This window comes from Rhyacophila brunnea, unplaced genomic scaffold (genome assembly GCF_057557595.1).
Source record: "Rhyacophila brunnea isolate RB1 unplaced genomic scaffold, BYU_Rbru_1.0 scaffold_63, whole genome shotgun sequence".
NCBI classification, from domain to species: Eukaryota; Metazoa; Arthropoda; class Insecta; order Trichoptera; family Rhyacophilidae; genus Rhyacophila; species Rhyacophila brunnea.
In genome coordinates, this window is record NW_028233310.1 from 1234202 (window position 1) to 1257794 (window position 23593).

Genomic DNA, 23593 nt, shown 5'->3' on the forward strand with positions numbered 1-23593 from the left:
ATCGTTTGAGTGATCACTCGAACTTGGATAGCTTTGCAGTTGAAAATTAGGCCCCTTTCTAATGTTTTCTAAACCAACATCCCCACCTCAACCTTGACGAATGATAAATTATAGATGAAAATATGTTTTGACTTAAATTATTAACGACATAAATCCTAATTTTTATTTATTTTACTAAATAGAACTATATCTATAAATACGATATATATCTTGGAATTTTCATGCGTGAATACTGAAAAATCATAAAAAATTCTTTATGTAAAAAGGAATATAATTTATCACTATATAAATAGAAATACGTGTTGTAGTTTTTCGAATTATGGGGAGCATGACACGCATGTAATCAAGATGTTCTATAAATGTGCATATACTTTATTCATAAGTATAAACCAAATTTATATACAAAAATAGCAAGTTGATCTTTTATTAGAGGCATTTTTCCATTGAATTATGTATTTCTTATTTATTACGGCGTATAGAATTAATCAATCGATCAACATCTTTATTAAATCAATAACTTGGCAATTTAATGCACATAAATATCAGCTTTATGTAAAATATATCCTTTTTTCATGAAAACAATAAAAAAATATTTGAGTTTTGTTATGATCTAATGCTAGTTCAAAAAAGATAATCTGATTTTAATGTAGGAATAATAACAAATTTATACTTTGGCTTATTTAAATAAAACCAAATTTTTTAATTACGAGGTTATAATATTTTTTTTCATTGGAATATAGATGCCTACACTATATTTATACCAATACTGCTTATAATAGAATTTTATTTCGACGTTGTAATAATTATTTATGCGGTCACTTTATGAAGACAAAGCATTACATAATATAATATTATGGGCCTTTGTTTTCGGGTTTGTTTAAATATAATTTTGTATGAAATCAAATTAAATGATATTATATGAGCCAACAAATAAATAAGTTGTGAAAACCATTTGCAAATGCATTTGAATTATCTTTTCAAGTTTTTTTCGCATAATAAATGTTCATCATCCACATTAATCGTACAAAAATTAAAGAAATAAAGTTTAATATGCGTTCTTATTACTTTATTTTTACTACAATTACAGCATCTTAGTATTTTCTTGCATAAAAATAAGATTTTAGGATTTAAGTTAATGGGTAATCAATAAATACTTCAAATGGTATCTATGAGTTTCTTAAAGGATGTTAGATTTTCTAGCATGAATTGAAACTTTTTCTATAGTTTAATATCAAAGATTATTAAAAATGAATGTATTTATTTGAAAATAATCAAATTTATAATTTTTAATTCGTTTATTAAAACAAAGAATATAAATGTAAAACGGCTAAAATAGATGTGGTGTCAAATATTTAATTTAATGTTCATATAAAGAAAAGAATAAAATATTTTTCAATGCAAGTAAAAAAGTAATCCATTAATCGAGCGAAACGGTATTTTTTTAAATCAAAAAAATTCTAATTTTCTTTTTCAGATCCCTTAATTTTGTACTTTTGCTAAATGACAACAGTTTAGTCTGAGCACCTTGAAAATATAATTAGAAAAATCTTCACGTTTAGTAAATAGTCTAAAAATTTGTATGGTTTTCGTTTTGGATCTTATCTTTTGGAATGGTCGAATAGTTATTACATCAGTTTTGAATTTTATAAAAAATAAAATGATCATAATTTTTCAATTTGTTACACCGATTCTAATTATTTTTTATAAAACCTTACAATTTTTTTAAAATGAGTTACAGTATTATTTGCAATTTTACGTAAATAATCTAGAAATTTAATTTAGATCCTCTAGATGTTCAAAAAATGCAATATTTATTGATACTTATATATTCAAAACAGTTTCAGCTCGATGCAAGCTAAAATTTAAAGAAATTTTACAAAATAAAAATCAAGAGATGGATGTCAAAAAAGCATTTTTTATTGTGTATAAACGGGATATAAAATCTATTATTATTATGAAATTCTGAAAAAGTATAATTTACGTGCAAAATTAGAATATCTATGTAATATATACTAGATTTTAACACTAAAAAAAACCATTTCTAGTCAGAAAAAATAATATAAGAATATTGGTGTATTTTTTTTTGATATAAATTTTTGAAAAAATTCATACAGAACAAACATTAGAAATCTTTTTATAATTTCAGTCATGAAATGTTGAATTAACGTGAATATATCATATACACCAATTAAATATGTAAAAAAACATTGAATCTCGGCTTGAGTCTAGCAAAAATTAGGTTCGAAACTCTTTTTATGAATCTAAGAATTTTTGGAACTACAATTATTTTCTTAAGGCATATTTTATTTTTTATTTAAAAAATAATCATTTTTTTTGATAGCACATATGCATAAATTTCCACTGTCATATATCTATAAAATACAACTTCAAGGATTGCAAATGTAAATTCGAATTATGTAGAGCTATAACTTTCGGCTTTGAAGGTACAAAACAGGCTATTTATACATGCATTGTCTACTAAGACCTGCATCAAAAATATCATAATAGTCAATTTTTCATGAATAAAATGTATTATAGATTTTATAATAACTTTTATATAAATTTTCGAGTCTGTATAAACTGGATTAGTATCTAGTTTTTAAGTTTTTTAACTTATTTTTTAAACTGCTACTTCGACTTATGAGGGTGTCTCTAGATATTTGTATTGCAATATTTTTTTTCTATTTATTATTATAAATTTTCATTTCATTCCGTTCTCGACTTTTTTATGCCATAAAAAGCTTTGACACACAAGCAAATATTCAAATATCAATTTTTGATGTTTAGTGCATATTTAAATCATGTTTCGTTGCTAATAATTTCTTGATTTTTTAAATTTTCATTAATGCTTAGGTTTCTGTAATGAATTATCTCTTTATCTTCATGTTATGATGTAATTATTACAGTTATAAATATAAAATCAATGTGTAAAAATAAAATATTATATCTTTTATTTTATCTAATATTTAATGAAAAGCCGAGAAGATGATCTACCAGCTAAAAAATTTGCTTGAAAACAGTAAAAACAGTTCGCCAGGAGGGCTACAATTTTAAAAGTAGAACAAGATGACAAGACACATCTCTCACTAATTAAATAATATCTTAAAAATTAATATCATGTTGATATCACCGATTCCGAGACACTGGAGAAAAAGCAGCAAGAAAGTCTATTGTGTAAAATAAAAGAAAAACATTGCACCAAAAATCTTTTGAAGCCAAGAATAATGATATGGTTGATATTGTTGGATCACCAAGATAAATAAAAGACGGCAACATTAAACCAAGTAAAGAATGAGAATTATGTTTTATTCAAGACAGAAATTTGTTTTTTGGTATGAGGATAAAATGCCCACATTGTAACGAACCCATGAAAACAATTGATTACCCTTCAAAAGATTGCAAGAAAATGTTAAAGCACGATTACACGCAAATACGAAACGAAATTATAAGATGTCTTCACTTACTCCTATCAAGACGATGCAACTTCGAGAAAACCAAAAAGATCTGACCTTACTCAGTACAAGAGATCAGCGAAAAAAAAACGCTAAAATAAAAGTCGATACAGGAATAAAAACAGATATTTACATCAAACAAAATAGACCTGATATTTTCTATACGATAAAAAAGAAAATATGATTACGCTGATTGAAATAGGTATATTAAGCCTTGAAACCTAACCGAAGTTGAAAATGAAAAATATAGAAATATGAAATCATTGCTAATGAACTTGGTTAAATTTACAATTGTGTAGAATGAATAGTACCATATGTTATGTCTTGGGATGGACATGTTACAAAATATCAAAAATATGTTAAGCAGTTAAAAATCCCAGACAAAGTAGAACCATACATGCAAGCTCTCACACTCTGCGTGACACTTGAACACGTCTCATTTGCGAGGAGAAGAGCAGTTAATGCAGATAGATCAGGGAAAGGTTTCAAAAGACGCATCAGGGAGTTGTGCAAAATTCCCAACACGCTGACTACGTCTAAATGATAAGATTGATAAAAAAAAATTAACCCATAAATAAATATCTTACTTGTATTTTACTGTGTTTGCAACTGTAAATTTTCTTTACATTTTTAAATTAGCTTATAAAAACCAATTTATTATTTTTGAAACTTAAATTATGTTGTCAAAAGGTAAAATATTTTGAAATATAAACAAATTTCGACGTATTTACATAATAAAAATATAAATATCTCCATGTAAAAAAACAAATATATAAAAACTCAAGTTTTCGCTCATACATATGATGAATTTGTGGTCAATATGTTTATAAGAGTAGAAAAAATTTATAAAATATTTTTTAAGTTTAGTAGATCTATATCAAAAATGAGGGAAATTACTAATTATATAAGTTTATTATTTGATCTATGCAATAGTTGGTTTAAAATTCTTCTCTTTATAATCTAGTATGAACATGTATTATTTCAGAAGCTATTTTTTAAGATTCATATGCTCAATTTTGGCTTCTTTAGAAAAATTAAATATACGCAGACCCATATATTACCGAAAAACCTGTATATATTCCAAAGGTATGGGTATATTATGTTTGTAATATTCTTATTGTTTTTTCCGCACATGACATAATTTCATTATAAAAAACCATAAATCTGTTTGTATCTCAAACATAAATATAGCTAAAAGAAATTCACAAGCTTGACTTTAACCTGATTTTAATAGGTTTTATTGTATAGAAATTAAGAAATCTGATTTTTGCAAATATGAGCTAAATTATTTTACCTATCCCAAAAATTTCCTTAGTGTTTTTTTACGGCATACAACGAATAGATATACAACTGAATATATTAATGCAGTGATATATTCATATATACAAATTTGAAATATAAATTATATGTGACACATAACAAATCAAGTATTAATATGAAAAATCGTAGAAAAACATGATTTTTAATTTATATATTAGATATATCATAATGAAACTATTCGGCTTAGTAATTATGACAGCATAAAAAAATTTTAATATCTGTACAATTTTTAGAATCGTTGCTGATGAAAAGGGATTTAAAACTATATAAATATGAAATCTTATTGACTGAAAATGAGTTTAAGTAATTGAAAAAATATAAAATTTAGGTTCATCTTGTCTTAATATGTATTAAGTATGAGAAAATGCATCATTTTTTAGGGAAATAGAGTTTTACGTGATTTTACATATATTTATATGGCGCCAAACCATATAATACGAAATGAATGCTTTTGGTATTTTAATGCGAAAAAATAATCCTATCAAAACAGAAGTAATTTTTGCCTTTGATCATTAATTTACTCTTATAAAAGATTTTTTTTTCACAGATAAAATAATTTTTTTTCTTGAGTATCTTAGGTAGTTATAATCCTACTCTTTCTCATTTTCGAAATCTCTTTTTTTAAGAATTATAAATAAATTCTTGCAAGATGCTTTCCTTGCGAAGTAAAAAAAATATTTAAGTAAAACCACAGCATATAATTATTTTCAAAATAAATTCTCATTTTAGGAAAAAAAATATGATTAAATCTAAATTTACAGTAGTAAACAAACATAGGCGATCAATTTTATACAAAAATAAGATAAGAATCTACCACAGAATAAATTTTGATCATTTATATAAAAAAAACCAAAATTCTCAAAAAATATGTGCTTTATATTGATATATTTAATGTTGGTTAGCACAGAAAACAAAAAAAATTTATAAGAATACGAAAAGAAAGAACTATATGCAATCTTTTAGATTGAGCGGTGCGACTTAATTCTTTGAAAAATGTTTCTTAATAGCTTAAAAGTAATATTCGAATATAAACTGTAAAGTCTATATTTTTAAACCTTGAATTATAAATCTCGAGGATTTCAAAAATATGAATATCATGATAAATCTAAAACTATGGTACATGCATCTGTATATTAGAAAAGAAGATAAGCTTAAAAATAATTAAAGATTTATAAGCAAACAGCTTAAAATACAGTGAAAACTTACACAAATTGTATCGATGATTCTTTTCAAAACGAAAGTAATTATAATAATAGATACATCCCATAATTGCTTAAATTATAAATTAAATATCATGACGAAAAGTACATCTAAAATTTATAGAACACAAAAGATAGGAAAAGCTACGAATGTAGATAGTTATGAATGCATTATTTTTTATTGATAGAAAATCTTGCTATATAGAGACAATAAATAAATAATAAAAAACAATCAATATATTTAGTATATGCAAGAATATTTTATTTATAACGTATAAACTTTCTTGGTTATTTAAAATAAATGATTCAAACTTCAATGTGATGAAATATTCAGATTGAAAGAAAATTTGATTCATAGATTAAAAAATTATAGCTTTATGATTAAAATACATACAAAAAAGATAAAAAAAAATATCCAAAAATTGTTTTTTGAATATCTATAAAATTTATTATTCTAAGCAACATGCGAAAAACAATACATATTAAATGATATATTTATTTATATTTTTGAGAACAGAACATGCAAGTATAGAATTTTAGCTAATTAAAAATCTAGAACATAGCAATAAATAACAAGTTGCATACGCACATAATTTTTACCGCTCAAAAACTAGATTTCAGATTACTGGTCGATAATTATTCGAAAAAAATGTTTTTATAATACTTAGTTTGCTTTATAAGTTACATTTGATTTAAATTATATATATGGCTATTGAATAATAACAATTATATACTTATCTATGATGCTATCTATAAAACACTATTATGTAGCCTGAAAATATATGCAATTTATTTTTATAATAGGTTATAAATAATTCAAAAGCTAATTTAAACCGATCTGAAAATTCATATTTTTGACGCTGTAAAACTGTTATTATCACCATTGCTATGTTTTATTTTATGGTCCAAAGTTGTGGTTATATCTTTAGTTTTTTTTTAAGGCTCAAATTTCTTAATTTCACGTACACACAGCGTATTTCTACTTATGGATATCTCCTCTTCTCAAAAATTCTAATCGATACCTCACCTCTTCCGGGTGAACCTAGTGCATACATGCTATATTCGATCTCGGGATTATTAATATGCCTAGTTCTGATATGTGACCTGGTGTTTCTTCTGGTTACTTATTCGATACAGAATCAGTACCGTGTACATAGTTGAATCATATAGAAAACAGTTTTTTTCGACATATATATATATCACAAAGGATGCTAGTAAAGCATTTCTCACCATTTTTTTGTCCCCATTATCTTTATAATGCATATACTGATCACTCCATTTTTGATCAGGGTGATTAAATTCCTCTTTTTCTAAAATACATTATTTTAGTATTTCATTCAATATTTTATGGTCTATTTTTATTTGTTATATCTACTTTTATCTCCACGGATTCGTTTTCCATTATTTCTGCACAGAGAGTCGATTGCATCTTGTTTTTTTTTGAAAATCTATTTTATATCTAAAAATAGTAAATAATTTTATTATTTGTCTTTTTCTTCTTGCATAATTATGTAATAATTTTTATTCAATTGCTTGCAAAGATATCTACATTTATAAGCCTCTTTGCAGTGCGAAATCTTGATTGTCTCGCTATAACTTGTTTTAGTCTAAATAGACGGAAACTAACATCTTTAAATTATTATAATTTCTATATTTAAGCAACATTGAGGATCCATGTATTTTAAGCCTTGAATTCTTAGGCACATTGAGGATTTTGATGACGTGCTGTAGAATTTATTTTATACAATAAAATCTTTACTATTTATTTTCAAGGACTTGAGATCTAGTTTATCGGACATGAATCTTAATTCAAAATAATTTATCAAGGCCCAGGCGATCTGCACTTCCCATATAAATATTAGTATTGATGCTTTTATAAGGGATTGTACACAATAAATTAAATTTATAAATGAAAATGTTACATAAATTTAGCTTTAATATAAATAAATATAGTGTTTCATTAGCTATGATGATTATTTATGTATTTTAAATATTCTATCAATGAGCTGGCTTACATTTATTAACGGCTAATTTGATCTTAGGTATACAAAATATCCAATGAAATGTTTGGATTGATCCTTTATCGATAGTCCCACATTTTTTCTTTCTTCATTATCATCTTTATTTTTCTTTTCGATCTACATTTTCTTTCAAGATATTGGTTTAACGTTTATATAATCCTATACTTTGTACGTCGGTTTTAGCATCTGCTAATATTTCTTACGTTGATGTGTTTAATTTATATTTTTTTATTTTACAACATAAAACATATTCAGATGAAATCATCTTATTTGTCTATATTCGCTTACTTATTGTTATCTTATTGCTTCATCCCTAAATCACAATTTCATACAGTTTTTAGATTAAAAATTATAATTTATATATAAAAAGTAAATTTTTTATTTATTATGCGCAACACAAACTTATGAAATCTGATTGAAGCAAAGCACATTGTTTATTCTTATCAACAATGTTTTTTTTTAACGAACACTTTTCCTTATTTTTATGATTCATAGACCTAGTGTAAATCATTCAATAAATATCGTTTCGATAAATTAAATTAATTCGAATCGCCGATGATATTGCAATTTATATTTATATGGATATATTTTAAGTATAGTCTATGAATGTTACTTAACTTAATTTGATAAATTTTACTATCTTTAAATATCTAAAATAAACTTACATATGAGCATAAACAACTTGTTAAACGTATATAAATTCATATGATCGATTAGTATTTTGGGATGTGTATGTATTAAAGTATGCATCATTAGATATATATTATACTATTTACATTTCTATCGTCAATATGTGCTATATATAGTTCAATATATTCAATTTATTGAGTTGGTGATTAGTTTTAAATTTTGCTTATAATTTATTATGAAGAATGTTTATGGCATTCTCAGATATGTTAAGAGTTTAAAAATCCCGGACGAAGTAGAAGCATAATGCAAGCTCTCACACTCCGCAAGACACTTGAACTCATCTCATTTGAGAGAAGAAGAGCAGTTGATGAAGATAGATCAGAGGAAGGTGTCAAAAGATGCATCAAGGAGTTGTGCAATATTCCCAAATCGGTGAACACGTCTAAATAGATAAAATCGATAAAAATAAAATTAACCCATAAATAAATAAGAAGTTTTAGATAGAATGCGATCCCTTTAGTTATAAAACAGCTTAAATACTATGGTTTCATAAATTATCGTATTTAGAAGTTTTTTCATTAATTTGTCCTTTATAATTTACTTCTTAATTTCTTAGTAACTTTTCTAATTTATATATTAATAAATATCAATTTTTAATTTATGTTGCGCAATCGGCAGTTTCTAAATTATGGTCTCAAATTGTGCTAGTCTAATTCCTCTGAACAGACAAACGTTTTATTCATATAAATATTATTTCAAAACGCCCAAGTATTTATGTTTTACCAATACCAACTGAAGTAGAAGCATACGTACAGACAATGAAATATAGGAAGACACTTAGCTAAAAGATATTAAGATAAGAATAAGCATGGAAGAATTTCGAAAAGATTCAGTGTTTTTAAGACTTATCTGCAAAGTCAGTTCTATAGATCAATCTAAAGTTTTGCTTGGACAACATTAAAAAGCTAAAAATCAAATTAAAACATCTATATTTTATTTAGAAATCATGCATATCTGAAATATTTCCAAAATTTCCTTTGATTCGTACTAAAATTTTTAATACTACATATCACAATATTCTGTCACGTGCCTATATTTATTGTCTCCAATGAACATATTAATTTGTGCTGTATTAATATCAATACCTTTTCATTATTTTTTGTTAACTGACTTATAAACAATATAAATTACTCGAAACCATTAAAATTACTTCATATGAATGTATATTTAAATTAATGTCACATCTTATAGATCAATAAAAAATTAAATCTGCTTTTATCTGGATTTTAAATAAATTCTGATCACAAATATTCTCAAGTATTATAATTACAGGAATAAAACTAGAGCCCCCACATAGGTTGTTGTTATGTGTCTATAAATTAATAGATAAAATAGTTTTATATTTAAACCACACAAAAACATTATATTAATTAAAGAATCAACGGCTTTTCTCAGTACTTATGAATTGCCGCAGTAAAACGTGTACAGCAGAAACAATAGTTTCTTTCTTTTTTACTTATTGCCATAAATTATTTATGTATCCATTTAAAGTACAGCGAACCAATTTCTTCTTTAAACAAGGTATTTCCAGTCGGTTACAACTATATATCGCAAAATAATTTACTGAAAATATAAATATCTATCTGAAAACACAAAGCGACGGCGCTTCTAAGAAATTATCTTGATGATAAATTCAATTTTATATATGGTAAGAAGAGAATCCAATACCTTTATTTTAATATATATAAATAAAAAGCTTTTATTATAAATATATTCGGTGATTATGGTATTCTTTTAATATATGCTTTTCATGAATTAAAATCTATGCGAGTATTATTGATAACGATATAAAATTATCAAATAATTTTAGAAACTAGAATAAGCAAAATAAAATCAAAAGAAAACCTTAAAAGGTTACTAAAACATAATATACCGCATATATAGTATGATTATTATAGTGCCTTCATAGACATAAACTAAAATTTTCCAAAGCTATCTAGATAAATATAAAATTAAAAAGAACCATAACTCATCTAATTAACCTTTATCCATAAATCATTTTTCGAAATCTTATATACTTTCCTTGTGGTATTATTATTTAAGGGTATTTCCCCAAAAAACACTTATTTTATTTATGTGTGTGATGTTATACAGGTGTATTTTTTTAATCAAAGTTTGAATATTTAAAAGTTCTTTTGCCGAATGAGCATAAAATGAATAAAAAAGAACCACAATATTTCTATTTAAACTATAGGAAAAGGATAAATGCTAATACATGATATTTTTATGTTTTCACTAGTTATTTATGATTACATAATTTTTTTAGTTTTCACATAATACCATTTGTTCGAAGAACAATAAAAATTGTGCTTTAGATATTCTTACATCTATTCCATATTTTCGTAAACTCTTTGTTAAATTTTTATCTGCAATATCTTGTGCTTTAGGCAATTTTTAAAAGCTATTTTGTTATGTCTAATATGAATAATTGTTGATATATCATGGTATATGGCTTTTTTTAGAGTTCTTATATTAATCGATGTATGTTCGATTACGAAAAAATATTTACTCAAAAAACTCGTACATTAAGCTTATATTAAATTATGCTGATCGACATTTAGATTTATATAGTTTCTATTAATTACATTGTATTAAATATAAAGTTTTATATTAGTTGAAATGCCATTTTTTATACAAATACCAGTGAAACAAATAAATCTAGGGCATAATATAAGGCTTTACATATAAAACTACTTCCTTATAATTTTATCTACACTTTTAACAACTTTTTAAAGAAAAATATATTTATCTTTGCAGCAAAGATAGGAAACTAAAAAAATTAGATGCCTATATTATGAGACAGTAGAAAAGATTTCTATACTGGTATTATTTTATTGATTATCATTATGTAGTTAGTATTTTTTGATTTGTCAAAATTTAATTGTACTAAATCACTTCATCGTTTTTAGTTATGAAAAAAATTGAATTATATAAACAAAATTTTACAAAAATGCCTCAATTATGGCTTTTACTATCTTTACTCAATATAAACTATAAATTTTTTTTATTATATACTAAAATCAAATTGAGAGTATTCTATATAAGGAAACGACTTATATCCTAACAAATCATTTTTTTTTACATTAAAGACACAAAGCTAATTTGAATAAGTATGAAAATATGTAATTGTGCAATACTTTGAATGTAGAGCAGCATGAAAAAAGCATTAATTTCTTAATTACAAAAAAAGTGATACTTACGGTGAAAAAAAAATATGATTTATAAAATAAAAAATAACGTAAAAATGTTGTGTTACATGTACATTGTCTATTATCATAGCAAAAAAATTGTATAGATACGTTTTGAATAATAAAGTTATTCATTATACCAAGATTTTACATAAATATCGCGAAAAAAAGTGTATAGTCAAATTAAAATTTTCACTTATACTTTAACTGCGATCATTTAATTCATATGCAATAAATTTAATACGTATTATTATTTATGTTTATGCGAAAAAAAATTAGGTGACTTTTTTAGCTTATCATACGTAGCTTTATTACAAGGATATAAAAACATGATATTTAGGATAAAATACCCTTTCTGGTGCGAATTCACAAATTAGTTTATTTTCTTTGCATTTATAAATGAAAATAAACACCGGGATATATAAATTGTTTTCTGTTTAACAGTCAGCTTAATCAAATTTATAAGTAATTATAGCAAAAGATAACCTAGGCTATATATGCGAAATAGAATTCTCCAGGTTCATATCAGTTTTAGTAATTTTCTATTTTTTTCTGTGTAAGATTATACATTAAAAACAAATAATTTTAGATAAATATTAATTTGAAATTTATTATGTTTGTTAAATGAATCTATACTATGTTTTCTTTTTGAAATAAGTTTTTTGTAGATAATAGCTGGCAGAAACGTTCTTGACTTATTAAATATAGTTGTATAATGGCTGCTATATGCTATTTATATAATTGTTTACTAAAGTCATATTCATACCTTTTTTATCACAATAAAACAAAAAAAGCTGTCTTTTTTTGGATAAATTGTTTTATGTGAAGAGATTTGTAAATTTTGTAATATTTTATTAGTAAATAGCAGGGTAAATCTGAATAATGATCGCATTATTAACATTTTGAAAAAACTGTATTTTTTTAGTGCAAAAATTTTATTTTATGATATGTCAAAATCGAAAAGTTGTTTTTATAAATGTAATCATTTGCTTTTCAATAAAAAAAATGAAATTGTGTTATAGATATCGTAAAATGTATTATTAATCTTTTTTTTTATTTAATTATAAATAAAAAAAATGGCTATTTTTGATATTAACACCACAATATAGTTCTGAAAACACAGCTATGATATAAAAAGAAAAATTTTATATCGAAATTTTATCCTATTGATATGTTCATATATATTTGAAGCTTTTAACATTTATGTGATAATATTCTAATTCTTAATTCTTATGATAAAAATTCGATAAGTGGCTTTATTCTTGCCGTTAACTTATAATTTATATATGTTATAATTTTTTATTATTTTTTTTAATATTACCTAAATTATATTTCTTTTCGTTTATGTGCCATTGAAGTGAATTTACTATGAAAAAGGTGTTAATTAAAATAATATAAAGAGCAATTGAAGTTATATAAAAAAATTTTAATATTCAAACCTACATTTTTATTATATTTTAAGGCGTTTATGTTTTTTGGTGTCTATCTTTAGACATGGTCTAAGTATGCTTTGTATTGGTTTTTTTTTGCCAAACGATGTAAGTATTATCGATATGAGGTTATTAACAGCTTTAAAATACAAAATGCCAATTTTTCGATAGATTGGTCATTCATGTCTTTTAATTTATTTTCAACCCAATTTATAACATTTTTAGGCATACTCAGTTCATATAAAACTTGCAATTAACAACTAACAACCTTTAATCAATAAAAAAAATGTATTTAATCATTGTGCAAATTTTACGTAAAGAAAAAACTATATTACCTGAGCATTTTAAACATATGAGTAATATTCTACTATAAATATTTTATTCATTAAATTCGATAATGCTAAAATCCGATTCATGAAAATATTTTACGCTATAATATAAGTCAAATTTATGTTTTATCACTTACTATGTGTCATTGCAAAATCTATTCCAATTTTTTTAATATTGAAATTACTGTATTTTCTGCTATCGTAAGTCTTTACATATCGAAATTCGTTATAAACAATTCGGTATATTTTTTATAAATATAAAATAAAAAAAATCTGCGAAAAGTAGTATTTTACAAACATAATTATAATCCGATGCTTTTACATAATTAAAAATATAAATACCTAGGTATGAAAAAAAAAACGTGCAAAAAGATCATTTTTGTACATAATTATAATGTATTTTCGTTGAATATGTTTATAGTTGTTTAAAAATTTCGATTTATTTTTTTTGAAACTTAGTAGATTATAAAACAAAATACACAAATTAACATCGATTACTCAGCCTCATTGGAAATTAAAAGAAAAAAAAATAAAGAGAGAAAATCTAAAATATGTGGCTTTTTGCTCTCTAATATAATATTTTTTTATAATATCTTAATCTTATCTATGTAGCATGAACAAGATTTCTTTCAGAAACATTATTTTTAATTGCAATAAGATATATTTGCTTAATTTTTACTTCTGTCGATAAATTTGGCTTGTGCAGAACAATAATTTTGCTTAGTTACTCGAATCTAAGTCAAATTTATATTCGAAGATATTTTCGAATCTTTTTGACTGTTTTTCAACATAAGAAGTAGTTGTCCAAAAATTGGGAACGTGATGCATTAATAAGTATTTAAATAAGTTATAATTGATAGAAAAAGGAATAAGATAGCACTTTGTGCAATTTTGGCTGGGTTTTTTGACATATCATATGTACAAATAAGTTAGATTATTATTAACATGAACTAGGTAAAAATATTTCGAATAAATTATTCGATAGGTTATTTATATAATGTGATAAGATATACAGCTATATTTATTATGTAATTTTATATTGTTTATCTTAAATTTTAAATTCCACATCGAATTTATAACATAACAGATAAAATATTTCCGGGTGAAACGCCCTAGAAAAACAGAAAATCAACTTTTTATTTTTTTTACTTCATAGTGAAATCATTAGAAATGGCATTATCTCACACTATAACATGCACAATATTTTATAAATTTTTTTAACCTTTGCCGATGAAAAATAAATTTAAAACTTTATAAAATTATAAATTATATTGACAATCAATGATTTAACGTTTATAAAAAATTAATAAGTTTATATCTTGACTTAAATATGCATTAAGTGTGAGTAAATAAAATATTTTTCTTCATCCGGAATAAAGAGTTTTACATGATCTTACATCTATTTTTATAAGCGGTTTACCAAATCTTGTAAAAATGGCCGCTTTTGTAATATTTATGCTTCTATATGGTCCTACAAAAAACCGATAAAATTTGTCAACGTGATTGTTTATTAACTCTTTTTTATATTTTCTTTCTTAAATCCAATTAAATTATTTCTAAGAGTAAATCATGCCTTTTTATTTCTACATTTTCGCATTTTCTGCTAATTCTTTTTTTTTTGAATTATTATAAATTTGAGTAAAACCACAACATGCAATTGTTTTCAACTAAAAAATTATATATGAGTCGGTTAAAATAATTTCATCAAGTCGTATTTACGGTAGTAAACAAACTACATCTATTAATTTTACACAAAGGAGGATTAGAATCCATCCGGAATAAGCTTTGACTAGATAAATTATCAATAAAAAAAGGCACAAAAATACATACTTTATATTGATATATTTGTGTTTTATATTCACAGAAAACATAAATGATTTATAAAATGAAACCAAAGAACAATATTTAATCTTTTAGTATGATCGGTGCGATGAAATTATATATAAATGGTACTCAGCGTCTATTAAGCAACACACTATTATAAATTGTAATAGAATTTTACACGGTGTTTTATGCTTCTTGAAGACTTGGTTAAATAGAATACCATGATTTTTCTAAAATATAGTACCTTATGCCGTTAGTTGAAAAGGAGATAAACGTCTGATTTTATGAGGCATCAGATTTCAGCTCGACAAGAGAAAACAGTTAAAATGATTTCCATGAATTTATATCTTTGAAAAAATCATAATAATATATTAAACTGATTGTATTGCTTAGGATTATCTATATAATATTAAAATGGAAAAGTAGCAATCAATATTTATGTTTCATATATTATTGAATTATTTACAAATGTAGAAAGTTTATGAATGCATTTATTTTTATAGAAAGAAAATCTTGCTATATATATGAGAGAATTAAAAATATCAATCAATAAAGAAATTTCGTATAAACACGAATGTTAAATAATCAAAAAATATATTTCTTGCTTAAAAAAATTCATGATTAAACTATATGCTTGGAATTTCTTTTTTATAAAAAAATTATTCATAGATCGTAAACGTACAATAAAACAACAATTATTAACCATAATACGAAAAATTGAAACTATATCAAAAAATTGTTTTTTTAATCTATTAAATTATAATTAAGTTTTTTAAAATGCTGAAAGATCTTATAATACACATTAAATGATATATTTATAAATAAGAAACTAAATAGCAAGGTTAAGAATGATTGTTTTAAACGAAATTTGGAAAAAAGCAAGGAATAAGCATGTCAAATATGCAAAATTTATATATTTTTCGCAAAAATGATTACAAATTTTGGCTTTAAAATTATCTACATAATATTATTTTACTGTACTTAGATTGCTCATATATGTATTTCTAAATTATTATTAGTATCTTATCTAATTAATAAATGCAATTCTTTGCTGTTCATATAATTTATATTTCAACAACCTATTTTAATAGCTGAAAAATCGTGCTATTTATTATTTACAAAGGTTGTAAATAATTTATAATTTATTAAAAGTCAATCTGCAATTTCACATTTTTTACTTTGTAAAACTGTTAGTATCACCATTAATTTTACTTTTTTTCAAATTTCTATTTGTATTTATAGATTCTGTTCTCAGGGTCGACTTGCTTGATTTTATGTGCTCACTGGGAAGTTTTACTATTTGATACCGCTTCATCTTAATATTCTTATTTTTTACCTTATTTATTTCAATCAACGTTAAAATTGCAAGGATTTCAGCATCAAAGTTTTATACTTATGTCTATATCTTTTTCGTGATCTGGTGTTCTCTTTAGATACCTTATATGATACAGATTAATCTTATGCCCCTAATGTAAAATACTGGGTAAATTTGTCTCGATTTTTATTTTAATGTCTTATCAGATTTTAGAAGAGCAACTTTCTAGATTTTTCGTTTAAAGTTACCAAGTTCTTTTTATCATTAAATACGTTATTAGATACAAAATGGAAAATTTTAGATATGTTTTTATTTGTGAGTTATTGATTAGTTTATCGCTAATTTGTTTGGAAATATTTATTGTACGGAGTTTCCACGCATCTTAATTTTTAGAAAAAGTATTTTATTGCTTTCATGATGCCAATATTTTCACTTCTAACCTGTTTATTTTTATATTAATATATACCACCGTAGTTTTACAATTGCATTCCAAGTTATCAACATTGATAAGTAGTATTTACAGCGCGAAATCCTAGGTTAACTATAGCATGTTTTAACCTAGATAAACAGTACCTAGCATTTTAGAAAGTCTGTAATTTTCATATATAGCCACTTATTAATTTCATGTATTGAAGCGTTTCTTTTCTTATGCACGTGTGGATTTTTGATATAGTGTTGTAATATTTTTTTTACACAATAAACTCTTGTTTGTTAGATTCAACCCCTGAAATATCTAAGTTTACGAATCCGTGTAAATATTATATCATTCATTTAGGGATACGACTTATGTTTGTAATTATAAATAGTAGTATTTTTATGTTTTCTAAGCGATAGTTTTAATTGATATAATACATAAATAAAAAAATTACTAATTTCGACATTTTATATTAGAGTAAAAATATCATTGCATTGTCTCGATGATATACTTGCACATTTTATTTTCTATCAAGCACGTAAATTATATTTATTGACAGTTTATTTACTCTTTAGCTACATGAAATTCCAATGAAATATATAAAAGCTTTTTTATGACTTATATATTGCTTTTTTCGTAATATCCACCTATTTTTCTCTTCGATTCACATGTTCTAACAAGATATATTAATTTTACGCCATGTTCAATCATATTATTTGTATGTCGTTTTAGAAGCAATGATTTATCTTATATTGACGATTCTAATTACTATCTATTTTATTATGCAATATTGTACATATCACTAGCAAATTTTATTGATTGTCTATAATCGCTCTAATATTTTTAGTTTTCTATAATACTATCTAACAATCTCTTTTTTTGCGGTTTCTAGTAAAAAATTTGTTTATATAAATTAAAAACGTAAATATTAATTATTATGCGAAATACGTACCCATAAAAATTTGAAATCATCAATACATTTGTTTAACCTCATAACTAAAGCTTTCGACCAGCACTTTTTCTTATTTTTATGGTTCATAGAGCAGGTGTGGATTTTCTATGAAATCTTTTGGTATGAATTTTCTTTTTTCTTATTTCTGATGATATTGCAATTTTCATTTATAATTGAATATCTTGAAGACATAGGTTTTAATAGAAATTTATACAAAAATTTATAAATGTTGAAATTTTTTAACATAGCAAAATTGCAACTTTTCTGATAAGTATAATAAATTGTTTAAACATATATTTCTAAGTAATATATTGCTATCTTGGGATTTTTATGCATAGTAATATCCATTTTTACGGTAATATTATACTATTTATATTTCTACTTAGCCTCATGAGCTGTAATTAGTAACAAATATACGATAAATATTTGCTTTTTGGTTTTAAAGCCTGTTTCTATATCTTATATGAACAATATTTAAGGCAGGTTTAGTGATTTAAATGTTTTATAAAAGTCTACGTCTAAATGTAAATGTATGTTATGACAGTGAATGAATGGTTGTTTAAATCTTGAATTATCTCCTTTATATCTGCCCATTAACATAGATATTTTATATAACAATTTGATGATAATCGATTCGTTCAATAATTGCCAAAAAAATTTTTTGTTTAAAATCACACTGTGCAACATAGAGTCATATATTTACATACCTGTATTAATCTTGAACTTCTACATCAAAGAGAAAATTTACGAGTCTTTAAGCGATTTTATCTAACCAAAAATTTAATTATATAGATGAAAAGTTAAGAATATTATCATTTAGTTTGTTGTTTTATTAGTAATTCACATGAATAGAAAAATTTGGTGTTGTTCTTGCATTGATTAAATACTTTTTATAAAAAATTGGAATACATGTTGGATTCCTAAATTTCACAATAAATATTAAAATATATAATATGAAGATCAAACATAGCATAAACTCTTTTAAATATACTTAGCCATGATATAAGACAAAATAATTTTTTTTTGTCAGATAAATTTCATGTATATTTGATACTAGATAGTACTTTATAATAAGATATATTTATAGTCTAGAAGTATTGTAAATAGTGCGTATTTTATATTCAAAGGTTTAAAGTAAATTCTAACAGCTAAAGAAGACAAATATTAAAAGAACGTGTATGCTTCTAGGTAGTGTGTGCATTTCCTCTATATAAATTAGCAGTAAAATAGGTAGTAGAGGTTTTATTTATATATTTACTTAAATGAAATTTCATTTTACAATTCATTACATACGACTGATTTACATTTTGTGATGATTATAATTTCATAAAGAATTTTCAAAAAAAAAAACACATAAACATATTCATATAAAATAATATAATGCAAAAAAATAGATGAGCCATACAGATATTTATGTTACTATTAATATACATATCATCGTTTGTAGACATATAGCAGAATATAAACAAAAAATTTAGAGAAAATTTTTTTTTCTAACATGTGTTTGGTATAATAATGCATTTATTTTTTAGATTCTCTTAATATTAATATACATTTTTAATTTAATTCATTAAAAAAATATTTTATTTTCAGGCTCATATGATTTTTGTTCGTAATAAAATAAATTACGTGTAGTAAATACAGTATATTCGTAACGATTAACATTGTTTGCCTTACAATAAATGTCTTTTATGAAATCGAATTTAAAATCTAATCTTTAATTTGCATGTCTATTATATGTAGTTTTTCTTGAATATTATTTATTTAAACAATATAAAACATAATTACTTAACAATATAAAATATATATATCGCAAGTCTATACCGCTGATTTAAATAAAAATGAGCATCTATGAGGTATCAAGATTCTATGGATATATAGATTGTCTTTTATGTTTAAAACTGTAAATTTGATATTTATGCGTTGCAAAATAAAAATAAATCAAAAATTAGATCATATATTACAGTTTCAATACAAAATTCTTATATATTTTTTGCCATATTATCTTTTTTCTCAGCTCAAGATTTTATGTTACTATCGATGTGAATTTTTACTCATGGCCGAAAAAAGAAACTGCAAAAATATCTCAATTTGCGGAGCGAAACCTATATAGATAGATAAATGGGTAATATAGCAATATTTGTTATCTCATAGTAAGTTTTTCTGCGACCGTAGCATCAATATCATCCCAAAGCCAAATTAATTTTATTTTTCTAAAAGTATTGCAAGTATAATATAACATTAATTCAAATTTGCAATACACAAAAAAAAGAAAATAGATGCATAAAATACATTTTTTCAGAAGTTTTTTAACGCATATTATGATCATTGTAAAAGTAATTCACACAAAAATTTATATCAACAATAAATGAGCCACTTAATGAAAAAAATTATATTTCGAAAGCATATATTGATCTTTCTTAAGCCCTAGTTCAAAACTTTAGATTGAATTAGGATTTTTTATCATACTATTAAGTTTAATCGTTATAATTAGTAGAAACATACTGCGTTTTATCTAAATATATAATTTTGTAAATTTTGTTATGTTTTAAAATATATTTCTCCTTAAAATGATCTTTAAAATTGTTAATTAAATATAGTTTAAGCATATTTGGCCTAAAGATATTTTTTTATCTATTTATAAATAACAAAGCAACAAATTCTATCGAAATGTTAAAAATTTCATAATCGATATTTAAACGAAAAATTTACATTCTGAATTTTATATGTTTTTATAAACTTGCATGTCAATAAATGTATTCAAACTCATCCTTTTTTTCTATAATTAAAGTGTTTACCAGTAAACATGAATTTTACGATAACGTAACATATTTACGTGTGCAGATAAATGTAAAAATATATATTGTTTTAATAAAGAAAGTTCGAATAATAATTTCTGCGTTTTTTTTTCGAATAGTTGAAAATTTTCTGATTTTAAAAACAGTTTAATTGATTTTGTATTGCTTTAAATAACCCTCTTTGTCTGTTTTATTTTAAAAACTAGAAAGCAGTGGAATATATAAACTTACTATAAAAAACCGTAAAAATAATTTATTTACTGTATTATATCTATTTTTTATATCATATTAATAAAAAGAGATTTTAGAAATACTGAAAGATAAATTTCGTAGATTTCCCTATATAATCTTTATAGATTCCAATTTATATGTCCTCTTATTTTTGCATTCATAGAAAAAAACTTTTTAATTATACCATTCAATCACACAAAATAGCAGCCAAAATATATTCTCTGCATGGTTTTACGCATAATGTCACAATTATGTGCATTTATTCTTGCTGTAAAAAAGAAGAACTTTATATTTTTGTTGAAAATTTTGTGTGTCGATGTTTTATAACATAAAATAACGTCAGAATTTTGATCGGTCAACAATTTCGCAAAGCTTAAGTATGCATAATTAGCACATTAATATATACACAAACATATAATACAATAAAACTAGAAATTTACAATTACAGAGGCTATTAAAAAATTTTCTTCTGTGGTAAAAGTTTATAGAAAGAAGAAATATTTATAAGGCAAATCTTATATTTGGCAAAAAGTTGTAGAATTGCTTGTTATTTCTTGGCACAAATTTATATGCATACATATAACGCAGCGAATACGCAATGCACTTACAAAAAAGACCTTTGACCAACGAAAATTTATTTTTGATTGATTTTAAAAGAATAAAAAAATTATAACAGTACAGATCAATGATCTTGAGATTTAATATTATTATTATCTCACATAAAAAACGATAGATCAACTAATAAAACCTAAAAAAGAACATTTTAATATTGAATTTTAAGTCCAAAAACCGATAATATATATGATCTTAAACTCTTACAATTATCCTGAAAATCAATAAAAATGTATTTGCAAAATGGAGTTGTAGATTATATTAAATTCTTTGTTATGCATGTTCTGCAAGATTTATGTGAATTTTTTTGACATCTGAACTTTGGTTTTATTTTAATATCTGTCAACTAAATCTAATTTGTTCACGTTACAAAAATTGTCAATTTTATATTGAATCTTAGAAAAATATTTCACTTCTTCTAAGATGTCTAGTATAGAATATTTACTTGTAGAAATTTATAATAAGCTGTACTTTTTGCATATCTAATATTTTAATTGCTGAAAGTTAGAACAGGCTATATAACACCTGCAAAGTAAAAATAAACATAGCTAATGATAATTTAAAATATATCGATAATATGATTTATTAATCCCATAAAAAAAAATAAGCATAAAAATTAAATTTAAAAACATATAAATACAAATAAAATTTATATCCTCGTGCAAGGTTTAATTTAATTTTTATTGCATATAATGAAACAAATTTAAACATTTTTTTCGCAATAAAGGTCTTTTTTTAATATTTACAACAAAGATATAGTAATTATGACAATTAGTTGTGGATCAGTAAGATTTTTAGTTACCAAAGATGTTGAAAAATAATCATCTGCAAAATATTACGTGCTTTATTGCGCATTAACATGTTATTTTGTGCTTAAAATTTGATTAAGGCAAAATGTTACTTTTGTTTATGAAAAAATATTGTATTTTTTTTAAATTGATCTGTATTTCTTTTATAGCATATAGATCATAATAGTAATTGCGCAATCTTCTAGAATAAAAAAATCTCATGGTGTGATTGTATATTGCAAATATTTGTTAGTTTATATTTATTTCTTGCATAGGCCGGTAATTGCAAGAAAAACATTCTTATAATATTAAAAATGTATTTTAATATGTATAATATGCATTTTTATATATATACCAAAATTTGGCTTGTAAAACGCATAAATGAGTCATCGATTTAAAAAAAATATGAGCACATATCACTAAAATAATTCTATTATATTATCACACCCAAAATTTTAATGAGTTATCATAGCTTTGATGTCTGTTATACTATGTTTTGCCATAAAATTACCACATAAAGTATTACACAGATAATATACTATTAAATTATTCTTGCGCGAATGTCTTGACTTAAAATATTCTGGTTAGACATTACAAAATATGTTATATTATTGTATTTCATTTATGTACAGACACAAATGGATATAAAAATACATTTTTTTCTATTTTTTTGAATTCAAAGATAATAAATGTTTCTTTTTATTTTATATTACAGTTTAATAAAAAATAAGTATTTTATTTGTTAACCATTTTTATGTTCGCCATCTCGCTTCGTATTCTTCTCGAATTACCAGCCATGATTTTATAATTTGTTCATGTTTTATAAAGATCTCTAGATATCCCACGATTGAATTGTATTTTAGCTATTAAAATTTTTATGAATCACAATGCTATATAAAACATTCATCATTTTCAAAACAGTCATTCCTAATGCGCTTTATGCACAGTAAATGAAAAATCACAACCTTACAGCATTGAAAATTTAACAAATTATCATCATTTAATGTTTAATATATACATCCAGCTTAG